Below are 23,319 nucleotides of genomic sequence, written 5' to 3' on the forward strand. Positions count from 1 at the left end.
AATTACTTTGGTTGTTTGATCCCCACCCGTAATGAAATGCTCTAAAAATATTGGGCACATTTAATGAAGCCCTTTAAGGCATCTTTATAATTGGGCTAAACATTTTAATTTGACTTGCAAAGTTTTTTTTAACCGCATTGCCGTAGCAACCGACAGCATCATTACTAAGCCACGTGTCTCATCCGACTGCAGGTTTATACAATTTGCTATAATCTGTCCTGCTAGCATCCTGAGCTTATTCTGCTTGGCCCCCTTCTGCGTCCGCCCAAATATAGGATCAGAACCAGATCATCTGTTCATCCCAAGAGATACGATGTTGCGTTTAGTTTTCATGCCTTAGATTCAAGCTGTAGTCAAACACCTTTTACTGGAGGAATGCATGTCCCATATTCAGCTGCTGGGCATCAGTAAATAATGCAGTTACATAGTGTAACAGCATTACGGAAACGGTAGAGTTCATGTAGTGGATCTACTGTAGAGTAGATCCTGGTGTACTTGATGTTTTGGGCGGTCGCAAAAAGTATTTCTGCCAGCTACATGACCTCATTTCTTCAACTAATCCATAGCAGCGTAGAGAGGAAGTTCATGATATCCAGCATTAAAGTGAATTTAAAAAGTTTGATGTCAGCTACTGGGCACACATTTCAAACTAAAAAAGCCAAAAAATGACACATATTCCGAAAATTGTACTACGTAATCTGAAATCCCCTGCATGGCCTCCAAATCCCATAATGATAAATAGGATCAACACAGCCTACATGTTGGGCACTAGACTGATAATGTTTTTTAAATATATATATATCTATATATATATATATAGATATATACATATATATATATCTATATATATATATATATATATATATATATATATATATATATATATATATATATATATATATATATACCCTGCGATGAGGTGGCGACTTGCACAGGGTTTACCGAATGCAGCTGGGATATGCTCCAGCTCCCCTGCGACCCCGAGAGGGACAAGCGATAGAAGATGGATGGATGCATATTTACTTGGGCTGTGAGTCTCTGGGCACCACACAATTTGATTCGATGCAATTACTACAGGTAACAATTCGATTCAGAATAGATTCTTGATTCAAACCGATTCTCGATTCAGAATCAATACTTTTTTGATAATGATGGATGCCAGGTCTGAAATTAAGTACATTCCTCTATAACATGGGTGTCAAACTCTGGCCCGCGGGCCAAATTTGGCCCGCCGTGTAATTTCACTTGGCCCGTTAGGTGATATCAAATTAACACTAGAGCTGGCCCGCCGATTATATACAGCGGCGGTGCCGCGGTACACCGCTAATTCTCATACTTGCCAAACCTCCCGGGAGACTCCCAAATTTCAGTGCCCCTCCCGAGAATTGTAACGTCCCCTTTTGGAGGTAGCGGGGGTGTATATTGTAGCGTCCCGGAAGAGTTAATGCTGCAAAGGGTTCTGGGTATTTGTTCTGTTGTGTTTATGTTGTGTTACTGTGCGGATGTTCCCCCAAAATGTGTTTGTCATTCTTGTTTGGTGTGGATTCACAGTGTGGCGTGTATTTCTATCAATGTTAAAGTTGCTTATACGGCCACTCTCGGTGTAAATTGTATCGCTGTTGATGAAGTATGCTTTGCATTTACGTGTGTGTGTGCGTACAGGAGCCGCTCATATCTTGTGACTGGGCGGGCATGTTGTTAGAAGGGATGAAAAGTGGACGTGACGTCAGCTCGTAGAGGACGTTAAAAGCAGTGCCTGTAAGGCATGCCCCCAAGACTGTGGAATATGAGATATAATGATTGATGAACACCTTGGTTGGATAATAAAGGTTGCCTCAGCTCAAAGCCTGAGCCCCGACATTAATGAACTCGCATCCAAGAAAAGATGCCAGGTATCTGGCTTGGGCACATCAGATTACGGTAGATCAGTGTGTTGCAAACTGAGCAGTTTAAAGTCCTGAATGGTTGTTTTATTCATTATTTTATTTTCACATTTATTAGCCTGTGGAAAAAGTTAATGTTGATATTTACCCCCAGAAGGCTGCAAATAGAAAAGAGTCATTCAATTTTTATTTAAATTGTATTTGATATGCCATTGATAATTTTTAATTACTATTATTATTATTTGAAACTCGATTTTGCATGTCACTATAAAGTTATATAAGCTTTGCTTGTTCAATATTTAATGCAAAAGTAAATCTGTACACCAGATGTGTGCATCTACATTAACAATGTAATGGTACAGTGGAGAAGCAGATGGCATTGAGACAGGGGCCTCGCTTAGCCTTAGGCGTGTTTATTAGTACAAGAGTATGTGTGAAACTAACCAAAGTGTGTGGTGTACGACGATGTGCTGTACTTAACTGGAGAGTGTTACCGGCAAGTGTTGAAAGTTAAAAGTTAAAGTACCAATGATTGTCACACACACACTATGTGTGGCGAAATTATTCTCTGCATTTGACCCATCACCCTTGATCACCCCCTGGGAGGTGAGGGGATCAGTGAGCAGCAGCAGTGGCCACGCCCAGGAATCATTTTTGGTGATTTAACCCTCAATTCCAACCCTTGATGCTGAGTGTCAAGCAGGGAGGTAAGGGGTCCAATTTTTACAGTCTTTGGTATGACTAGGCCGGGGTTTGAACTCCCGACCTACCGATCACAGGGCGGACACTCTAACCACAAGGCCACTGAGCAGGCAAGGTGCGTGTTGCGAAAGATGCGGAAGTCCAGAGAGGGCAAGGCAGGCTCAGAAGTCCGTGAGCAGGCGAGAGGTCGAGATCCGGGAAGGCAGCAATAAGTCCAGGGGGAAAACGAGGGAGACGAGACGCACAGCTCGAATCGAGGGAACAGAGAGAGGCTGCGGGACGACGAAAAAGGACAAAACACAATGAGCACAGAGGAGGGGAAACACAAAGAGCAAGTAGGCACATGAAAGGAGAGCTAGAGATGTGTGAGCTTATTGTACAAATATAAGTAGCTACGTTCTGGCACTGGAACGCAGGACGCGCTGGTCTAACTAGTGTGCAGCGTCCTCATCAGTGTCAGGTGCGTTGATTGCAGAATGAGCACAGGGGTGCGGCCGTGGCAGGAGAGGAACGCCCGTGGGCGTGTCCAGAGGTGCGCTCAGAGGAGCGGCAGCGGGTGCTTGAGGCGTAACAACAATATGATTTACCTGAGTGGACTGATTAAAAAACCCAAAATACATATTTTTTATTTTGTTATTTTTTTATATGGACTTTTATTTTTTACAATCGATTAAGAATCGTTACTAATAAGAATCGAGATTCAATTGAAAATCGATTTTATTTTTTGACTGGGGATAGGTTGATTGGCAATACTAAATCGACCCGAGTGTGTGAATGTCAGTGTGAATGTTGGCCCTGTGAATTAGGGGGCGACTTGTCCAAGTCTTCCGCCAGACTGCAGCTGGGATAGGCTCCAGCACCCCTGCGACCCCAAGAGGGACAAGCGGTAGAAAATGGATGGACGGACAACTAATATTTTCAGTATATACTGTACATTTCCAATCTTGTGTTTTGTGCATAGACAAGCTTGTGTGTCTGTGTGTGTTTGTGTCTGTGTGTGTGTGTGTGTGTGTGTGTGTGTGTGTGTGTGTGTGTGTGTGTGTGTGTGTGTGTGTGTGTGTGTGTGTGTGTATGTGTGTGTGTGTGTGTGTGTGATCATCCCATTGGCCCGTTCTCATTCTGAGCGTACACACACACATAAATCTCCTTGTCATCTCAGTCAATAGCCATCTGTTTGTTTCTTTACTGGAAAATGATGTTTTGCTTTTTTGCTGAAGTTAGCCCTGCAGTATTTTTGTCTTTTCATTAGAAGATGGTTTGCTTTAGGAAATATAGTAAAAGCGGACTAAAAAAACATAATTGAATAAACTGCGTACTTTATATTCTTTATTTATTGCCATTATGTTTTTTCAATATACAATTTCTTGTAACTTTTTAAATGACACAAGGGAGTAAAAAACTATTACTGTATTATACAGCAGTTCTTCAGTTTTCATTTCAATGGAAACCAAAGCAATTGTTTGTATATGAAATAATGTAGATACACTTATTCCGTTACAGACACCAGACAATATTAATACAAAACACATGTTATAGAGAACATTTATATCTATATTTGTATGTGAGATACATATAAATGACTAATGAAATGTAATGAATGAATGTAAATATTTAAAGAGTACCTATGATGATTTTCCTATTTTACATCCATCCATCCATTTTCTACCGCTTGTCCCTTTTTGGGTTGCGGGGGGTGCTGGAGCCTATCACAGCTGCATTCGGGCGGTAGCCAGGGTACACCCTGGACAAGTCGCCACCTCATCGCAGGGCCGATTTTCCTATTTTCTGACTCATGGATGTTGTCACAATGTTGGCTACGCGTGTAAAACAATGCCAAAGCGCAGGGCCTTAACTAGAATTTGACAAATACTGAGGTCAAAAATTGGTTGTCAAATAGAAGCTTTGAAAGGCTGAAATCATGGGTATCCCAGCACCATATAAAAAATGTCCTGTGGTGTCCCTCAGGGCTCAATCCTTGGACCAAACCTGTTTTCAGTGCACATCCTGCCCATGCAACACATTTAAAAAATATATAATATATCCTATCATCTTTATGCTGATGATACACAAATCTATGTGACATGACACACATTTAAAATCACTTTTAAATTGTCTTGAGGACATGAAAGCATGGGTGGCAGTAAACTTCTTAAATTTAAAAAGACGGGAGCAATTTTATTTGACTCAAAAGTAAACAAGAATGCAGTGACATGGTCCCCCTGATGCTTTATTTTAAACCCAGACACAAATCTCGGTTTTAAGTTGAACAATGATTTTAAATTGGAACAGCAAAATAACTGTTGGATGCTTGAGTTTTTATCATCGAATACTTTTAACAAAAATTTAATCAGTTTGATCTTTTAACGACTTTGAGCGGGCAGTCCATGCTTTTATTTTATCACATTCGGACTACTGCAACCCCCTTAATGCTGGTTTGAACTAGGCCTCAATCGGTCGGTTGCAGTTAATCCTAAATGCCGCTGCTCGCCTTTTTACGCCTAAAAAACATGTACATTAACCCCATTTTAGCATCCCTTCACTGGCTCCCAGTTCATTTTAGAATTCATTTTATAATGTTATTGTTTGTTTTTAAATCTCTTAACGGATTAGCGCCACAATATACTGTATGTCAGACCTTTTAAAAATCTCCACCCTTACTCAGCTGACCTCACAGAGGTCAGCTGAGTAATTTCTTTCTTGTTGTCCCAAAGACACGATTAAAACCCAGGGGGAATCGTGCATTTTTTGCTGTGGCTCCAAAACTTTGGGACGATATCCCTCTTGCTATTCAGACTGCTCCCTCTTTACTGACTTTTAAATCACATCTTCAAACATATTTTCACTCAAGTTCAAGTTTCAAGTTTATTCACAATACCATAGAACAATTACAATAGTAGTGAATATCATTTAAAGATATTTGTAAGTGAAAGGGTCCCCCAAATAAGCTAGAAGAAGCTTTTGACAGGGGGTCCAGAGGACAGTATATACATGGAATGATGAAAAATGGTAGCAAGAACAACAACAACAAAAAACAACAACAACGCTATATGATAAACACAAGATAATAGTACTAAAGCACGCATACACATACACACATACATTCATTCGACCATGCAAAACCCAGCAGTAGTCTATCCCACATGAGGCATTAGAGATACGTGGTTAATAGGTAAGTTTTCAGTTTCTTTTTGAAGTTGGAGAATGGATACCGCATCTTGAGGCTCTCATTAAGCCGGTTCCAAATCTTAGGTCCCCTGCATACAACACTTCGATCGGTACAAGCCAGTAGACGATGTTTACCTGATATCAGATCTAAGTTACGAGTGTTGTGGGCATGCTGGGGATGGTAGATAGGAACCAAGCTACAGAGCCTAAGATTCAGCCTGTGAATGACTTGATAGGTTAAACAAGCATTTTGATAAATATTGAACTCTGTCAGTCTTAAGAGATGATAATTATGAAATAGATGTCGAGTGGGGGCATTAAACTTGGACCATGACAGGGCCCGTATGATTTTCTTTTGCACGGATTCTAATTTGTGAAGGTAGGTAGGGAAGGTGTTACACCAGATGACATTACAGTAGTTTAGATGTGGTTCAAAGAGAGTTTTATATAGGGTAAGTAGAGCATACAGAGGAAGACAATGACGAAGGTGAAAGAACAGGCCAACATATTTGGATACTTTGTTTAACAGATGGCTAATGTCCATCCATTTTCTACCGCTTATTCCCTTCGGGGTCGCGGGGGGCGCTGGAGGCTATCTCAGCTACAATCGGGCGGAAGGCGGGGTACACCCTGGACAAGTCGCCACCTCATCGCAGGGCCAGCACAGATAGACAGACAACATTCACACTCACATTCACACACTAGGGCCAATTTAGTGTTGCCAATCAACCTATCCCCAGGTGCATGTCTTTGGAGGTGGGAGGAAGCCGGAGTACCCGGAGGGAACCCACGCAGTCACGGGGAGAACATGCAAACTCCACACAGAAAGATCCCGAGGCCGGGATTGATCTCACGACTACTCAGGACCTTCGTATTGTGAGGCAGACGCACTAACCCCTCTGCCACCGTGCTGCCCTGATGGCTAATGTGGCATTTGAAATTGAGGTATTTGTCAATGATGACCCCCAGGTACTCCTTGGCTTTTAAACCAGCATGCGAGTTGTGTGATTTTAGTCTATTTTATTTTATGTATTTATTCTATTAAATTAAATTAAATTATCCCCTCAACTCCCCCCAAAAGGGATTAACTTGCTGGAATAAAAAAGACAATATAACATACATCCATAAACGTGGACGCATGTGGAAAAGTGCAATATATTTATCTGTACAGTAATGTATTTATTTATTTATATATATTTATTTAGTTTATATATATATATATATATATATATATATATATATATATATATATATATATATATATATATATATATATATATATATATATATATTTATATATTATTTATATATATTTATTTATTTATATATGCACCTTATTGCTTTTTTATCCTGCACTACCATGAGTTTATGTAACGAAATTCCGTTCTTATCTGTGCTGTAAAGTTCAAATTTGAATGACAATAAAAAGGAAGTCTAAGTCTAAGTCTAAGTCTATTATTAGTTAAATGTTTTTTTTTTACAATTGACTCTCCATAGTTGTATCCTGCTTCTAAATGTGTCTTCTAACTCCTGTGGAGCACTTTGTGAAACTTTTATTGTTTTGACATATATACCGTAAATGAAGTGGTTTGGATTGGGCTTTCATTGAGGTAGAACTATCACGTGTTTTATTATCTAACATTTTTGACAATCCGCATGATTTTGTAACAGTCCACTTTTTTAATATCAATATGCACAAGTTTAGCATATTAAACAATTATGACATCATTAAAACAAATTTAACAACCGAACCAAAATTTCAATCACGGCCGAGATTCGAACCCAAGTCCATTGGCTCCTTCACCCTTACTTTACATTGGCGCTTTAGTGGTTAGCTTCTTGTGTAATTCTGCTTGGTTAGGGTTAGGGTTAGTCCTTTTACTCTAGTCCTCTAGTGATAATGTTACTTGGAAGAAATGGTGGTGAGGATTATTAGCGTAGAAGCTTCTAGACGGCACATTAAAGCTTGCATTCAAATTTGATCCGGTGTTCTTGCAAGACGTGCATGCAGCCTCCTGGAATTCACGGACACACCTCCTGCATGTGTGTAACAAGGAATATAGAAATGTAGTTGTGTCTCCATGAGTGTGCATCCCTTTTGAAGGAATCTTTCACATACAGTACATTCTTTAGTCATGTAAAAACTGGAATAACAGCTGTGTCGAAGATCGGCTGATCAGTTAAAAAAGGCATCAGGCCATCAGCCCCAATCCCACATCTCTGGTTCGTGCTTATTGCCGTTAGCTTGCACATAATTTTTGATGCTTTAAAACACTGTATTATGTAGTCTTTTTTAACAGTTGGAAAATTGTGACATCACAGATTGATGGACGTACCTATGTGAGCATCCTAGTATATGCTGTCGACCAGCCTTCTATACTGTACGATAACCAAGACAATAAACAAAAACCAAGGTAAACTTTTGGTAAGGATATTTGTCGAAAACTAAATCATACAAAAAGTGAGGCGTAGGAAAACAGTCTATGGATGTTCTTATTCATCTAGGTCATTGTATTCTAAGGGCATTCAATCGATCGCAACTGGACGGTTTGGTTTGTCTACGAAAACGTTTAGCCTCTCATCCAAATTGGCATCCAAGTAGATCAGGGGTGGGCAATTCATTTTTACCGGGGGCCGCATGAGCAACCCGAGCACTGCTGGAGGGCCACATCGACAATATTTCAATTAAATGTTGCTCAACATTATTTTTGATATATACCGTAAGATAAATAATAATAATAATAATAATAATAATAATGATAATAATAATAATAATAATAATAATAATAATAATAATAATACTTTCATTTAACCTAACTTAACTTTATACCAAAAGCACTGCTTTGGAAATCATTTGTACCCCTTTCAGAGATCACATTTAGTTCCCCTTAAACATCCTCATGTTGCACAATGAAATGTAAGCATAAGATGAAGTGTGCATTCCTGTAACTTTCTCTAGTAACAGCTTTCCATGATTAATATAAATAAATTACCATTAATAATAAATGACAGTAAAATAAGCACACGTATGACTGAGGAGTCATAGTGTAACTTTGTGTGGTGTTTGAGTTGTCCGACTTTTTGTGTGGCCATAAACGCACCCGTGGTTTAGTGGTATGCGTGTTGGTGACAGATGACAAGTTTGTTTTGGCCTGGTTTGTACGGCAGAAAATGACTAGTTTTTCGAGATAGAAGTGTTTTACTCATGTTTTTGGTGTGGTTATGGCCGAATATAAACAGTTTTGCTCAATAAAGTGATCGATATAATTCCTGGCCTAGAAGCATCTCGATAGACGTTTCAATAATTGAACGGTGTTCAATTGAACGGTGTTGACGAACACCGTTAGGGCCGCTTGTTGTCACTGTCACTCAAAGTTGCATTGCAAAATTACACAGAATAAATGTGTTTATTTTGTTTAGAATTCAGATGGGATTTGATTTGGTGCGCGGCATGTATTTGCTGTGCGCATAGGACGCTTGAGCAGTGCGCAATTGCGCAGGCGCGCACCTTAGAGGCAGGGGCGGATTAAGAAATTTTGGCCCCCTGGGCCTGACATGGTCTTGGCCCCTCAACCCCCCGCGCGTGTGGGCGCACACACACGCACGCACTATGCAAGAAATACTGTATACTGTGAACAGACATGCACACTGTACTGTACAGAAGAGTGCACATACTGCACACACACTATTAGGTATACCACACAGACACTGACAAGCACAGGTTTCACACAGACACAGGGGGAGGGGATAAATGGCCTAAAAATAAACATTTTGGAAAATGATTACGCCCACTTCAGTGATGGTGCATTGGGTCATTTGAGAGATATTATGTATTGGAAGTTGGTAGCTATCATGAAATAAACCCCCCACCCCACCCAAAAAACTAAATCGGACATGATTTTTGCCCCCTTTTCCTCCCTTCTATCATTAAAAATAAAATAATATCTTAGGAAAACACTTTGGCATAACGGCAGCTGTGCAGCAAATTGAGGCTCAAAGTCTGTATCTATTTGTGGTTAAGCTTGAGGAGAAGGAGAAAGGTAAAATGATAACATGCATCGGAGAGCACCACAAAGAAAGGTGTAGGCCAGTTCATGGTACAAGGGCTGCATGCAGGTCAAGATAGCCCATTTCCAAGAATGCTATAGTGGCTGGACAGGCACTGGACATGTCCTGAACTCAGTGTCAGACGTGGCTGCCGAATACTTGGATGAAGTGAAGCAGCTGACAGATCTCATGCTGCCCCATCTGAAGACTGTCCTGGCCAGGCAGAGGATGGATGAGGAGACCTTCCCAATGGACCCTGTCAGTGAACAGGCTAGTAACATTGATGGCACCCCTGTGCACAACATTGGGATGGAGAGACAATGTGGCAAGGTGGACTACAAACTGAAGAAGTTGGGCACACTGAACGCAGTCAATAGGTCAATAATTTTACAGAAGAGCCAGGAGCTTCAGAGGTTTCAAGGCAGCAGCACAAGCAAAAAGGGAGGTTGAACTCAACTGGAGTAAATTCATGAAGGCAAAATTCGAGAGTAGGGCAGATGAGAAACAAGAGATGGCTCAAAGAAAGGAGACTAGACATGCTGGACACACTGAAATCTTTTGATGGCCCCTTCACGATAGTGGGGAAGTTGAAAAGTTCCTTGTGGATGAAAGTCTGCACAAGAATGCAAAGCTGCAGAGAATGAAGCTTGAGGTTCAGTTTGCCAGAGAAAGCACCAAGCTTCTGCCTAAAGTCAATCCTATCTTCACAATCCAGGTGACACTTCCCAGAAATGGCAAAAGTGCAATTCTCCAAGTCATAATGGATACTTAGAATTTTATGGTGGTGGTAAGTATTCATGAAAACAGGTAGCCTAACATTAGTGAATGGGTGAATTCTGGAAATAACCTAAAAATCTTACACAGTGCACCTTTAAGCAAGGGGTTTCTTTCGTGCTTTCAATTTTGCAAAATCATCCACCACATCATTGAAGTCCAACTCTCTTGTCAGCTCACTCTCAATTGCCATTAGAGATAACGCATTTAATCTTTTCTGAGTCATTCTTGTGCGCAGCTCATTTTTTACTCTTGACAAAAGAGAGAATGAGCGTTCTCCCTCACAGTTACTGACCGGTAGAGTGAGAAAAATCTGTAGCGCAATGTATGTATTAGGAAACGTAGGCTGTAGTCCAAAATGTATTATTGTTTTGAGCAGTCCTGAAGGGGTCCTCTCCTCATCAGTGTTGTTGAGCTGTATAAAAGATTTGAACTGTATAAGCTCCTGTCCAAGACTTTCATTGAGGTCAGATGGGTATGATTCAGTGAGAATCTTGGCCTTGTGAAGGACTGAAGCATTGGACTCTGTATCCAAAGAGAAAAGGACACTGAACAAATTGTTCAGATGTTTGTAGGCCTCCAGACGGTGATTAAGGCTTGAACTCAGTTGATCAATAGAGGCAATAAATGTCTCTATTTGAAACAGTTGCCTTCCCTCAAGCACAACATCTGGGGATGCTGATTCATCAGCAAACTTTTTACGTTTCCTCGTCCGTTCAGCCCTGTAAGATGGGGTGCCACCCAACATGTTTAAGGCTTTCTGCTCAAAATGATCAAATAGATCTCTTTGGGAGAGAACAAAGGTGCGCAGAGATTCCAGCAATCTAACTGCTGTACCAAGGTCCATGTCTGCTTTTTGAAGTTGCAGACTTGTGGCCTGAAATCTGGACAGAACAGTGTCCCAAAAGCCTGCCATGAAGGCCATCTCAAGTGAATCCAGCTTCCGCACTAGACTGTCAGCTTCAGTTCGTGTGTCTCGTTTCTCTGTGTCATCAGTGGAAATAACCTGTAGTGCTGCTTTTATTTTACTGTAGTTCTGCCACAGTGCTTTGGTACATTCTGCACGGCAACTCCAACGCGTGTTGGATAAAGCTTTAAGTGTGAGATCTATGTTGGAATTGCCAAATACCCTGTCCCATCGGTGTGTGGATGCAGTTGTGAAGTTGTAAATAGACTGAATCAAGTCAAAATACTTAGAGACTTCATTTCCACATCTGTCAATGCTGTTGACTCCCACCAAATTCAAAGAGTGAGCTGCACATGGAATATAGTGTATTAATGGGTTGCTTTTCTTTAAGTGAGCCTGCAACCCATTATACCTCCCTGACATGTTGCTGGCATTATCATAAGCCTGCCCCCTGCAATTTGACAGCTCTAACCCTAGATTTTCCAACACAGACATGACACAGTTAGCCAAACTTTCACCTGTATGGCTAGTAATGGGCTCAAAACCCACAAAGCGTTCAACAACACTGCCCTCTTTGCTAACAAAACGGAATATGAATGTCAATTGGTCCACATGAGATAAATCTGGGGTTGAATCCACAATGATAGAGTAGTATTTGCTTGCTTGCAGTTCATCTGCTATAGCCTGTTTGGTTTTTGCACCCATCAATTCAATGAATTCCTCACAAATGGTGGAGGACAGATATGAGGTATTACCTCGACCCATCTGCCCAAACTTTCTGATGTGATCCTTTAGAAAGGGATCAAATTCAGCCAGGACCTCCAGAATACCAAGGTAGTTCCCATTGAGAGGAGACCCTAACGATTCATTTTTACCCCTAAATGCAAGGCCCCTTTCTGCAAGGAATTTAATGACTGCAACAACTCTTTGTAACACCTGCCTCCAATAGCTGCTCTCTGCCTGAAACTGTTTGAACAGGTCTGCATCAACTGTGGCACCTTTGGCGCGGTTCAAGACTGCTTGCATGCAGGTTATGTGCTCAGCACTTCGCTCATGTTCACCAAATCTTTCTGAGTGTTTCCAATCACAATAGCCTGTCACAAAAGAATGCGTTTTTGGGGAAAACAGTTTGCATGCAAAGCAGTAAACATTACCAGTAGAGGGAGAGTACATCAGCCACTCTCTTTGTACTCGTTGTCCATTGGGCAAGTGTGAAGTAAAATGTTCATTGTTTAGGCATCGGGTTTTGCCTCCTAGCCCACTGTTCCTCACAGAAGCTGGATAATGGCTGTGACGGTTGTGAAATGATTTTGCACCTCTTTGAATAAGAACTTCCTTCATTGACTCAGTGAGGGTCTCAGCCCATTTAGCGGGATCACTAGGTAGAGTTGTCACTGTAGATGGTGTTGAAGAAAGATTCAGCTCATTTTCTATGCTGTCCAGAGGTGCAGTGACCTCACATTCATCCGAGCAACTGGCTACTGCTGAATTGGTTGAATCATAAGCATCAGAAGCATTTGGTTCAGTGTCTACACTTGTAGTGGTCTCAGGATCTTGGGAGCTACATGCTAGCTCAGGTGCATTGCTAACCTTAGCTGAATTTGCAGTAGCATTTATAGAATTGCTTTCAGCAGATGTCTTTGTACTGAAGAAGCTGGAGATATTTGGAACACTCTCAAGTAAAACTGATTCCTTTTTTTTCTTTTCTTGCTGAATTTTTTTTCTAGCTCCTCCACTTAAACGTTTATGATCCATATTTCCCTTCTTTCTTTGCACATTGGCTCTTTGCCTATCACAACAGATAAACCAACTATGTGTGTGTGTGTGTGTGTGTGTGTGTGTGTGTGTGAGTTTGTTTGTGTGTTTATGATCGGTGCTGCTTCCTTCAAGTGTGTGAGGTGATTTAGAAAACTAGCAACCCAGCATCAACACTCCAAAGCAGAGAATAACAGCTTACTAGCATAGACAATTGAGAGCAGAGAATCAACTGATTCGTCTGATAGACAGCAGGAGAGCAGAGTGGTCAGTGATGATCGAATCAAGAAAATGTCTAAATGGCAAGGGAACAGACTGATTTGTACTGAGGAGAAAGAGAGAGAGAGCCAATTACAGTGAAATATATTCCAAAAGAGCCAAGTGACTAGCTGAAGGCAGGGACAAATGCCTTGGAGTGACCAACAAGAGTGCAAAGTACCAAATGGCAAAATGTGGAAAGACCAACAGGCAGATCTGCTTTTACCTCTTATCTTCACAACCAAAAAGTTGCTAAATGATGTTTTCAGTCGCTAGCCAGGTATGGCCAAAAGACGCGAAATCTAGCGGCAAAGTCGGTCAATCACACTGACAGTGAAACAAATATTTTGAAAAGATAATAATTGTACACCTTTGTGCACTTTAGTCTTCTATCTAAATATTTTCACAAAGGACACCAAGGCAGCTTGCTAGCTATGATGGGAGCAACAATGTCTGATAGACAGCAGGAGAGCAGAGTGGTCAGTGATGATCCAATCAAGAAAATGTCTAAATGGCAAGGGAACAGACTGATTTGTACTGAGGAGAAAGAGAGAGCCAAGTACAGTTAAATATATTCCAGAGCCAAGTGACTAACTGAAGGCAAAGACAACAGCCAGATACCTTAGCAGAGACCAACAAGAATTCAAAGTACCTAATAGCAAGATGGCGAGACCAACACAATAAATTGTATTAGGATTTAATTTATTAACGTTAATCTTAACAGCCAAAAAGTTGCTGAATAATGTTTGTAGTCGCTAGCCAGGTATGCCCAAAACAAGAGTCGCTAAACCTAGCAGCAAAGTTGCTTAATTGCAACACACTCTAGGATTCAGGGGAATTAAGGATAATAAAGATATTAATTGTACAACTTTTTGTACTTTTTTTCTAGTTTTTTGAGTCGCCAGCCATGTATGGCCAAAAGTCGCTAATTGAATGCCAACGTTGCTTAATCGCCAACACACTGGGACTCACTGAAGGACTGACTGAATAAAAAAGATAATTAAGATAATTGTGTACTTTTCTCTTCTGATATTTTCTCTAAGGACCCCAAGCTATCTGCAAGCAGCAATAATGTCTGACAGACAGGAGAGCAGAGTGGTCAGTGATGAATGGCAAGGGAACAGGCTGATTTGTACTGAGGAGAAAGAGAGAGAGAGAGCCAATTACAGTGAAATATATTCCAAAAGAGCCAAGTGACTAGCTGAAGGCAGGGACAAATGCCTTGGAGTGACCAAGAAGAGTGCAAAGTACCAAATGGCAAAATGTGGGAAGACCAACAGGAAGATCTGCTTTTACCACTTATCTTCACAACCAAAAAGTCGCTAAATGATGTTTTTAGTCGCTAGCCAGGTATGGCCAAAAGACGCGAAATCTAGCGGCAAAGTCGGTCAATCACACAGTGAAACAAATAATTTTAAAAAGATAGTAATCGTACAATGTCTTGTACTTTTGTCTTCTTTCTTAATATTTCTCAAAGGACACCAAAATGTCGCTATCTGCAGGCAGCTTGCTAGCTATGATGGCAGCAACAATGTACCTTAGAGTGACTGACCAACAAGAGCTCAAAGTACCTAATGGCAAAATGTGGAGAGACAGACACAATAAATTGCATTAAGATGAAGAGAACTGTTGCTATTATTAATCTTAACATCAACCAGAAAGTCGCTAAATGTCACCAGCCAGGTATGGCCAAAAGTCGCTTAATTGGCCACACACAGTAACAGAGAAACTAACAAAAAAAAGATCATAAAGATAATAGTTGTACAACTGTGTGTACTTTTGTCTTCTTTCTAAATATTTTCCCAAAGGACACCAAAATGTTGCTATCTGCAGGCGGGAGCGTGCCTATGTTCCCCGGGTCCTATGTTCCCCGGTTGTTCCTGGGTCTTTGTATGCGACCGGGGAACTTAGGACCCTTTTTCTAAAAAAGGGTCCTATGTTCCCTGCATTGTATCTGGCGAAATTGCGAAATTGTGCCCTGACCAAAACCATCCCTAAACCTAACCTGTCACAGGGCGTTGTGGAGCACTTTTTTTTGGCGAAATTGTGCCCTGACCAAAACTATCCCTAAACCTAACCTGTCACAGGGCGTTGTGGAGCACTTTTTTGGCGAAATTGTGCCCTGACCAAAACCATCCCTAAACCTAACCTGTCACAGGGCGTGCGGCAGCAGATAGAGCAACTCAAACGCGAACTTCCTTCCTTCGACAACTTAAACGCGTCTCTGTCATGCGTGTCTGCGTGCGTCTTACTTAGTCGCGCATTGGAAGCAGCGGGGAACATAGAACCCTTTTCTGGAAAAAGTGTTGTACGTTCCCCGCAGCGGGGAACATAGAACCCTTTTCTGGAAAAAGTGTTGTACGTTCCCCGCAGCGGGGAACATACAACACTTTTTTTTAAAAAGGGTCCTTAGTTCCCCGGTAGAGGGGAACATAGGACCCGGGTAACATAGGGACGGGGAACATAGGGATGACCCGCTGCAGGCAGCTTGCTAGCTATGATGGCAGCAACGATGTCTGCCAGACAGGAGAGAGTGGTCAGTGACGATCGAATCGAGAAAATGACAAAATGGGTCAAAGACCAAAAAGTTATTAACTGACAGCAGTGACAAATGTCAGACTGTAAACTTTCTCGAAAGAAAAGGACAAAATGGGAAGATGCTGATAATAACAGCAAAATGGAAAATATAAGAATTTCCAAGTAATGCTCAACTCAAGTGTGTGTGTGTGTGTGTGTGCGCGCGTTAAACTTCTTGTTGAATGATTTCAAATTATCTCTGAGTCTGAACTGAGGGAAAGGAAACCAAATTTTGAGCAGTCTCTCACGAGTTCAAAATACCAAATGAGGAGATTCTAAAAGAACAGACCGGTTTATGAAAGACTCGATGGGGGAGGGGCACAGCTAAGAATACTTGAGTGAGATTCTGTGATCCAAATTCGAGATAGAGCTTTTTGATAATGATAATTTGTCAGAGTAAGGTTGTGTAATCAAAATTTGAGAATGAGCTTTGTCAATCAATCAAGAATATTTGCATTAAGTTCTGTGATCAAAATTCAGAAACAACCTTTAATAATTGATAAAGAATATGTGAGTGAGGTTGTGTGATCCATCCAATTTGAGAATTAGCTTTGATAATAATGATTGAGAGCCTCTGGCCCTCTGTGGATCATGGCCGCGGGGCCAATTTTGCCTGGCCCCTTGGGGCCTCTGTGGGTCGTGGCCGCGGGGCCAAGTTGGCCTGGCCCCTTGGGGCCTCTGACCCTCTATGGATCGGGGCCAAGTTGGCCTGACCCCTCGGGGCCTCTGGCCCTCTATGGATCATGGCCGCGGGGCCAAGTTGGCCTGACCCCTTAGGACCTCAGGCCCTCTGTGGGTCGCGGCCGCAGGGCCAAGTTGACCTGGCCCCTTGGGGCCTCTTACCCTCTATGGATCGTGGCCGCGGGGCCAAGTTGACCTGGCCCCTTGGGGCCTCTGGCCTTCTGTGGCTCGCGGCCGCGGGGCCAAGTTGGCCTGGCCCTTTGGGGCCTCTGGCCTTCTGTGGGTCGTGGCCGCGGGGCCAAGTTGGCCTGGCCCCTTGGGGCCTCTGACCGTCTATGGATCGTGGCCGCGGGGCCAAGTTGACCTGGCCCCCTGGGGCCTCTGACCCTCTATGGATCGTGGCCACAGGGCCAAGTTGGCCTGGCCCCTTGGGGCCTCTGACCGTCTATGGATCATGGCCGCGGGGCCATGTTGGCCTGGCCCCTTGGGGCCTCTGGCCCTCTGTGGGTCGCGGCCGCGGGGCCAAGTTGACCTGGCCCCTTGGGGCCTCTTACCCTCTATGGATCATGGCCGCGGGGCCAAGTTGGCCTGGCCCCTTGGGGCTTAAGATTATTATTTTTGCAAAAGTAGTTTTGCTTGGGTCGCGGCCGCGGGGCCAAGTTGGCCTGGCCCCTTGGGGCCTCTGGCCCCCTGGGCCTGGGCCCGGTAGGCCCGGTCATTAATCCACCTATGCTTAGAGGGAACGTTGATTGGCAGTCCATGTCTTGTTGAAAACACGCCATTCGTCATCAACTTTTCTCTTTTAAGTGTCTCGGGTGTAAACCGTGCATCACTTGTCGCTGTGCACCTTCACTCACAGGTTACACACGGACATACACCCATAAATAACACTTTTCAAAATAAAAGCAGCACAGTTGTATTGCGTGCACGACATTAATGTTTTTTCAACTTTATTTTGTAATTTGTGATTGCAGCTGTTCACATTCACTCACAATCACACATACACGGAAGTAATACAAATAACGCTTTTCAAAACAAAAGCAGCATCGTTGTATTGCACACATAGATACTTTTTAAAATTTATTTTGTAATTTATGATTGGCCTCACACGGGCCGGACAGGGACGCACAAAGGGCCGGATGTGGCCCGCGGGCCGCAGAATGCCCAGGTCTGAAGTAGATGAAGCCTACTTGGATGAGAGGCTAAACGTCTTCTAAGACAAACCAAGCAGTCCAGTTGTGATCGACTGAATGCCCTGAGAATAGGAAAACTGAAGTACCACTGCAGTGGCATCTTCAAAATAAAACACAATCTGTTTTGTAAAGTTGCTTGACACTTGAGGCATGTAATTCGACAACATTTAGGTTGAAACTTATATTTCTAGGGCATTTGACTTTCAGTGTTCCCCTATACTACCAACCATCCTGACCCACAATATAAAAGTGCAGCTCTCTATGAGACTTACAGTCGTGATCAAAAGTTCACATACACTTGTTAAGGACATAATGTCATGGCTGTCTTGAGTTTCCAATAATTTCTACAACTCGTATTTTTGTGTGATAGAGTGATTGGAGCACATACTTGTTTGTCACAAAAAACATTCATGAAATTCACAAAATTGGTGCAGTTCAGCTAAATTTGTTGGTTTTCTGACATGGACTTGTTTCTTCAGCAATGTCCACATGTTCTCAATGGGGTTTAAGTCAGGACTTTGGGAAGGCCATTCTAAAACCTTAATTCTAGCCTGATTTAGCCATTCCTTTACCACTTTTGACATGTGTTTGGGGTCATTGTCCTGTTGGATCAGCCAATTGCGCCCCAACCTCCGGGCTGATGATTTTAGGTTGTCCTGAAGAATTTAGAAGTAATCCTCCTTTTTTATTGTCTTATTTACTCTCTGTAAATCACTAGTTCCATTGGCAACAAAACAGGCCCAGAGCATAATACTACCACCACCATGCTTGACGGTAGGAGTGGTGATCCTGGGATTAAAGGCCTCACATTTTCTCCTCCAAACATATTGCTGGGTATTGTGGCCAAACAGCTAAATTTTTGTTTCATCTGACCACATAACTTTCCACCAAAAGATCTTATCTTTGTCCATGCGATCAGCAGCAAACTTTAAACAAGCCTTAAAGTGTCGCTTCTGGAGCAAGGGCTTCCTTCATGCATGGTAGCCTCTCAGTCCATGGCGATGCAAAACATGCTTGACTGTGGACACTGACACATGTGTTCCTGCAACTTCCAATTCATAGCAGACCTGCTTTTTGGTGGTTCTCGGTTGACTCTTGATCATCCTGACCAATTTTCTTTCAGCAGCAGGTGATATCTTGCGTTTTCTTCCTGATCGTGGCAGTGACAAAACTGTGCCATGCACTTTATACTTACGGACAATTGTCTGCACAGGTGCTCTTGGGACCTTAAAGGCCTACTGAAACCCACTACTTCCGACCACACGGTCTGATAGTTTATATATCAATGATGGAATCTTAACATTGCAACACATGCCAATACGGCCGGGTTAACTTATAAAGTGCAATTTTAAATTTCCCGGGAAACTTCCGGCTGAAAACGTCTAGGTATGATGACGTTTGCGCGTGACGTCAAGGGTTGAAGCGGAAGTATTGGGACACATTGTATCCCAATACAACAGCTCTGTTTTCTTCGCAACATTCCACAGTATTCTGGACATCTGTGTTGGTGAATCTTATGCAATGTGTTCAATTAACAATGGAGACTGCAGAGAAGAAAGCTGTAGGTGGGATCGGTGTATTAGCGGCTGGCTACAGCAACACAACCAGGAGGACTTTGAGTTGGATAGCAGACGCGCTACCGTGAGTACAGCTTTGGCTTCCAAACATTTGATCGCTTGCCCGTCCGTGCGTGGCGCTATGTGCATGTCACGTACGTAACTTTGGGGAAATATATGTTTTTTGCCGACTCTGATGGCGGCCGGGGTGTGGGCGAAAGCTACACGCCCGCCGCCGCGCCGCTGTCCTCACCTTGACTTCCTCTGTCTCCGGGCCGCCGACTGCATCGATGATCGGGTGAAGTCCTTTGTCGCGCAATCGATCGCTGGAAAGCAGGTGAGCACGGGTCGTGATGAGCAGATGAGAGCTGGCGTAGGTGGAGAGCTAATGTTTTAAGCATAGCTCTGTCGAGGTCCCGTAGCTAAGTTAGCTTCAATGGCGTCGTTAGCAACAGCATCGCTAGGCTTCGCCAGGTGGTACAGCATTAACCGTGTGGTTACAGGTCCAGAGTTTGGTAGTATTGTTGATCTTCTGTCTACCCTTTCAGTCAGGGGCTTATTTCTTCTGTTTCTATCTGCAGTTAAGCACAATGCTATCACGATAGCTCCATAGCTTAAGTGCTTCGCCGATGTATTGTCGTGGAGATAAAAGTCACTGTGAATGTCCATTTCGCGTTCTCGACTCTCATTTTCAAGAGGATATAGTATCCGAGGTGGTTTAAAATACAAATCCGTGATCCACAATAGAAAAAGGAGAGAGTGTGGAATCCAATGAGCCCTTGCACCTAAGTTACGGTCAGAGCGAAAAAAGATACGTCCTACACTGCACTCTAATCCTTCACTCTCACTTTCCTCATCCACAAATCTTTCATCCTGGCTCAAATTAATGGGGTAATCGTCACTTTCTCTGTCTGAATCGCTCTCGCTGCTGGTGTAAACAATGTGCAAATGTGAGGAGCCCTTCAACCTGTGACGACACGCTACTTCCGGTACAGGCAAGGCTTTTTTATCAGCGACCAAAACTTTATCGTCGATGTTCTCTACTAAATCCTTTCAGCAAAAATATGGCAATATCGCAGAATGATCAAGTATGACACATAGAATGGATCTGCTATCCCTGTTTAAATAAGAACATTTCATTTCAGTAGGCCTTTAAGCTGCTTTGAAATTGATCCAAGTGACTTTCTTGACTTGTTGAAATCAATGATTAGTGTTTTCAAATCCGTGCTGAGTTCCTTTGACTTTCCCATTGTCACATTTTCAGTAGACCCATAATAAATTCATAAAAGAACCAAACTTCATGAATGTTTTTTGTGACCAACAAGCATGTGCTTCAATCACTATATCACACAAAAATATGTAGAAATTATTGGAAACTCAAGACAGCCATGACATTATGTCCTTCACAAGTGTATGTATACTTTTGACCTGGACTGTAGTTAATAACGTAATGTGTAGTAATCAATAGGATGGAGTGTACATCGGAGCAATGGATCCTCTTAGATATACAATAGAATCCGTGCATCTCCCATTTTGAAAACACACTAAAGAAGTAATGAAATGCCTCTCATCCATTAGAACCAAACATTCGATATCTCTTTTACATTTTCACGCATCCGTGCTACATTGAAATATCCGTTTGGTTTATGGTCTAATGGGGTCAAAGCATGCAGGAATGGAAAATATGGATTTCGGAAGAGTCAAGGCTAGTCAGCGCTAATGAGGACTATATCCTGTCAACTCCCGTGTGCCTTCAATACATCAAAGCCTTGGGACCCAGACTGTGTTTACGACAGACATTAAAGGAGTTGTTAGTTGCCAATAAACATTATCAAATAGGACAATCGTTTCCTCACAAAAGCTCAATGAAAGTAAAATGAAATCAAAGCTCTTATCAGGACTATTCATCTACTTCAGGGGTTTCCAAATGTTTTCCGTTGAGGGCTGCTCAATGAAAAATGAAATAATGCAGTGGCCATTATGATACATTTATTTTCTGTTAAAGAATTAAAAAAATATTAGATATTGAATAGTTATCGTGTAGGTATTAGTGATTATGACGTCACACTGATTAATCTGACGACATAAAAAGTAGCGACGATAACCTATTTAAAAAAAATAAAAACGCTCCAATGACGCAAGATAACCCGTACTGTGTCAGGACCGGTCAGGTCAAACTTGGTTAGGTGTTTTTCCTGTTTAACGCTTTTATTTTGTTTCTACTTCCTGTTTTGTGTTACATTAACATTCCTTCCCTGCCTCTGAGCGCAATTCCCTGACCTGCTCTTGATTGGCGATCAGTGGACTCACCTGTCCCTGATCGCTACTCAAGAAGGTTTATAGTCCAGTGACACTTGTATCATTTTATTTTGTAACTGCTTGTATTTTGTCTGTGCATGTGCCATTCTTCTGCCGCTATGTGGCTTGCACTTTAGCCTTTTTTGTCTGCTGTTTTATGCTCTCTGTTTGAGAGAATTCAACTATTTTTCTTACACGTTGTCTCTTGATTCCGCATCTTGGGGTCACAACGACCGCTACAATGCCACACCGTAACATACTGTGCTCTTGGTGGGTTAGGTTAGGGCAGGGGCGCCGCTAGGGATTTTGGGCCCCATGAAAAGAATCTTTACAGTGCCCCCTGTATTATAATTGCATCATCATTAAGGGCCTCTCTGGGCCCTCCTCCATCATGGGCCCCTAGAATCCGTCTCCTTTACCCCCCCTTTTCGGCGCCCCTGGGTTAGGGTGAGCAACTCAAGCGCTTCTTTTCTACCTCTGAGCTCATTGGCAACAAACATGGCCTTGATTGTTTGAGACTGCTTCACTTTCAGAGAAAGATATTTTGCGCTTTATTTGCACCAAATTTTCTGCAAACATTTTGCAAGGAGGAAAAACACCAGTGCGCAACAACACATCAAACTTTATCAGCCATGTGAACATCCAGCATCGCTACCAAGGTGTTTTGAAAGCCTATAAAGAGGCCTACTACTCCAAAGCCAGTTGCAAGGAAAGATGTGCAGAAACATCTACCGGGGACTTTTGAAAATTATACACACAAAGTTATTGGATAATAGATATACAACTATTGCCGACATATGTCAAACGGACTTTTAATATGCATTTTTTATTTATTTACAAAATATATTATTTGCGATGTGTATTTTATTTCATAAATATTTTTTCACAAACATATCACAAAAGCAATAATGATGCCTGACTTAAAAGTATGCATATATTACAATACATAAGCAAATACTTTTAATCATGTACAATTATTTATACAAAAATGTACACATTTTATAAATAAAACACTTTTCACATTGTCATTATGTTGTATTCTCTGTAGATTTTTGAGAACAACATTTTTTAAATTTTATTTTGGAATAAGGCTGTGACATTAAAAGAGGAGTGCTGTGAATACTTTCCGTATGCACTGCATGCTCTTGTAAAGGAAATGCCGTGAGATGGCAACAAACCAGGCTGGCTTGACCAAAGCAAAAAAAAAAAATGTGAATGGGTGTTTCTCTAGTGAACATAAAATGTAATAAAGTAAGATAATATGTGTTTACATATAGGGAACCATTTCAAAACATTTAAATGGCCAATTCCCCATTCAATTTATCATACATGTCTCAATGATCGGTGCATAGGGATGGATGCTTTTCACATTTGAATCGATACGGTACCAATTTCTGGTGCCTTGGAATCAATACTGGTACTTACCCATGCCAATTGTTAGTACTCGTGTGTCTTCAAATGTGTGAAAAATGTTAATGGTTTAATTTTTTAAATTTTTTTATTCAACGTTAAACAATGAGCTG

General features: G+C 41.9%; 1 protein-coding gene and 1 long non-coding RNA gene across 2 annotated transcripts in view; one reads left to right on the forward strand and one right to left on the reverse strand.

Moving 5' to 3' along the window:
- The window catches only part of LOC133639004 (transmembrane protein 132C-like), a 529,052-nt gene that overhangs the window by 282,264 nt on the left and 223,469 nt on the right, over positions 1 to 23,319 (forward strand). The window lies entirely within an intron of this gene.
- The window catches only part of LOC133638492 (uncharacterized), a 35,657-nt gene continuing 14,753 nt past the window's right edge, over positions 2,416 to 23,319 (reverse strand). Inside the window, exon 4 of the long non-coding RNA XR_009823637.1 lies at positions 2,416 to 2,857. This is a non-coding gene — a long non-coding RNA (uncharacterized LOC133638492). The remainder of the gene's footprint in view (positions 2,858 to 23,319) is intronic.

The sequence above is a fragment of the Entelurus aequoreus genome, linkage group LG21 (assembly GCF_033978785.1).
Source record: "Entelurus aequoreus isolate RoL-2023_Sb linkage group LG21, RoL_Eaeq_v1.1, whole genome shotgun sequence".
NCBI lineage: Eukaryota > Metazoa > Chordata > Actinopteri > Syngnathiformes > Syngnathidae > Entelurus > Entelurus aequoreus.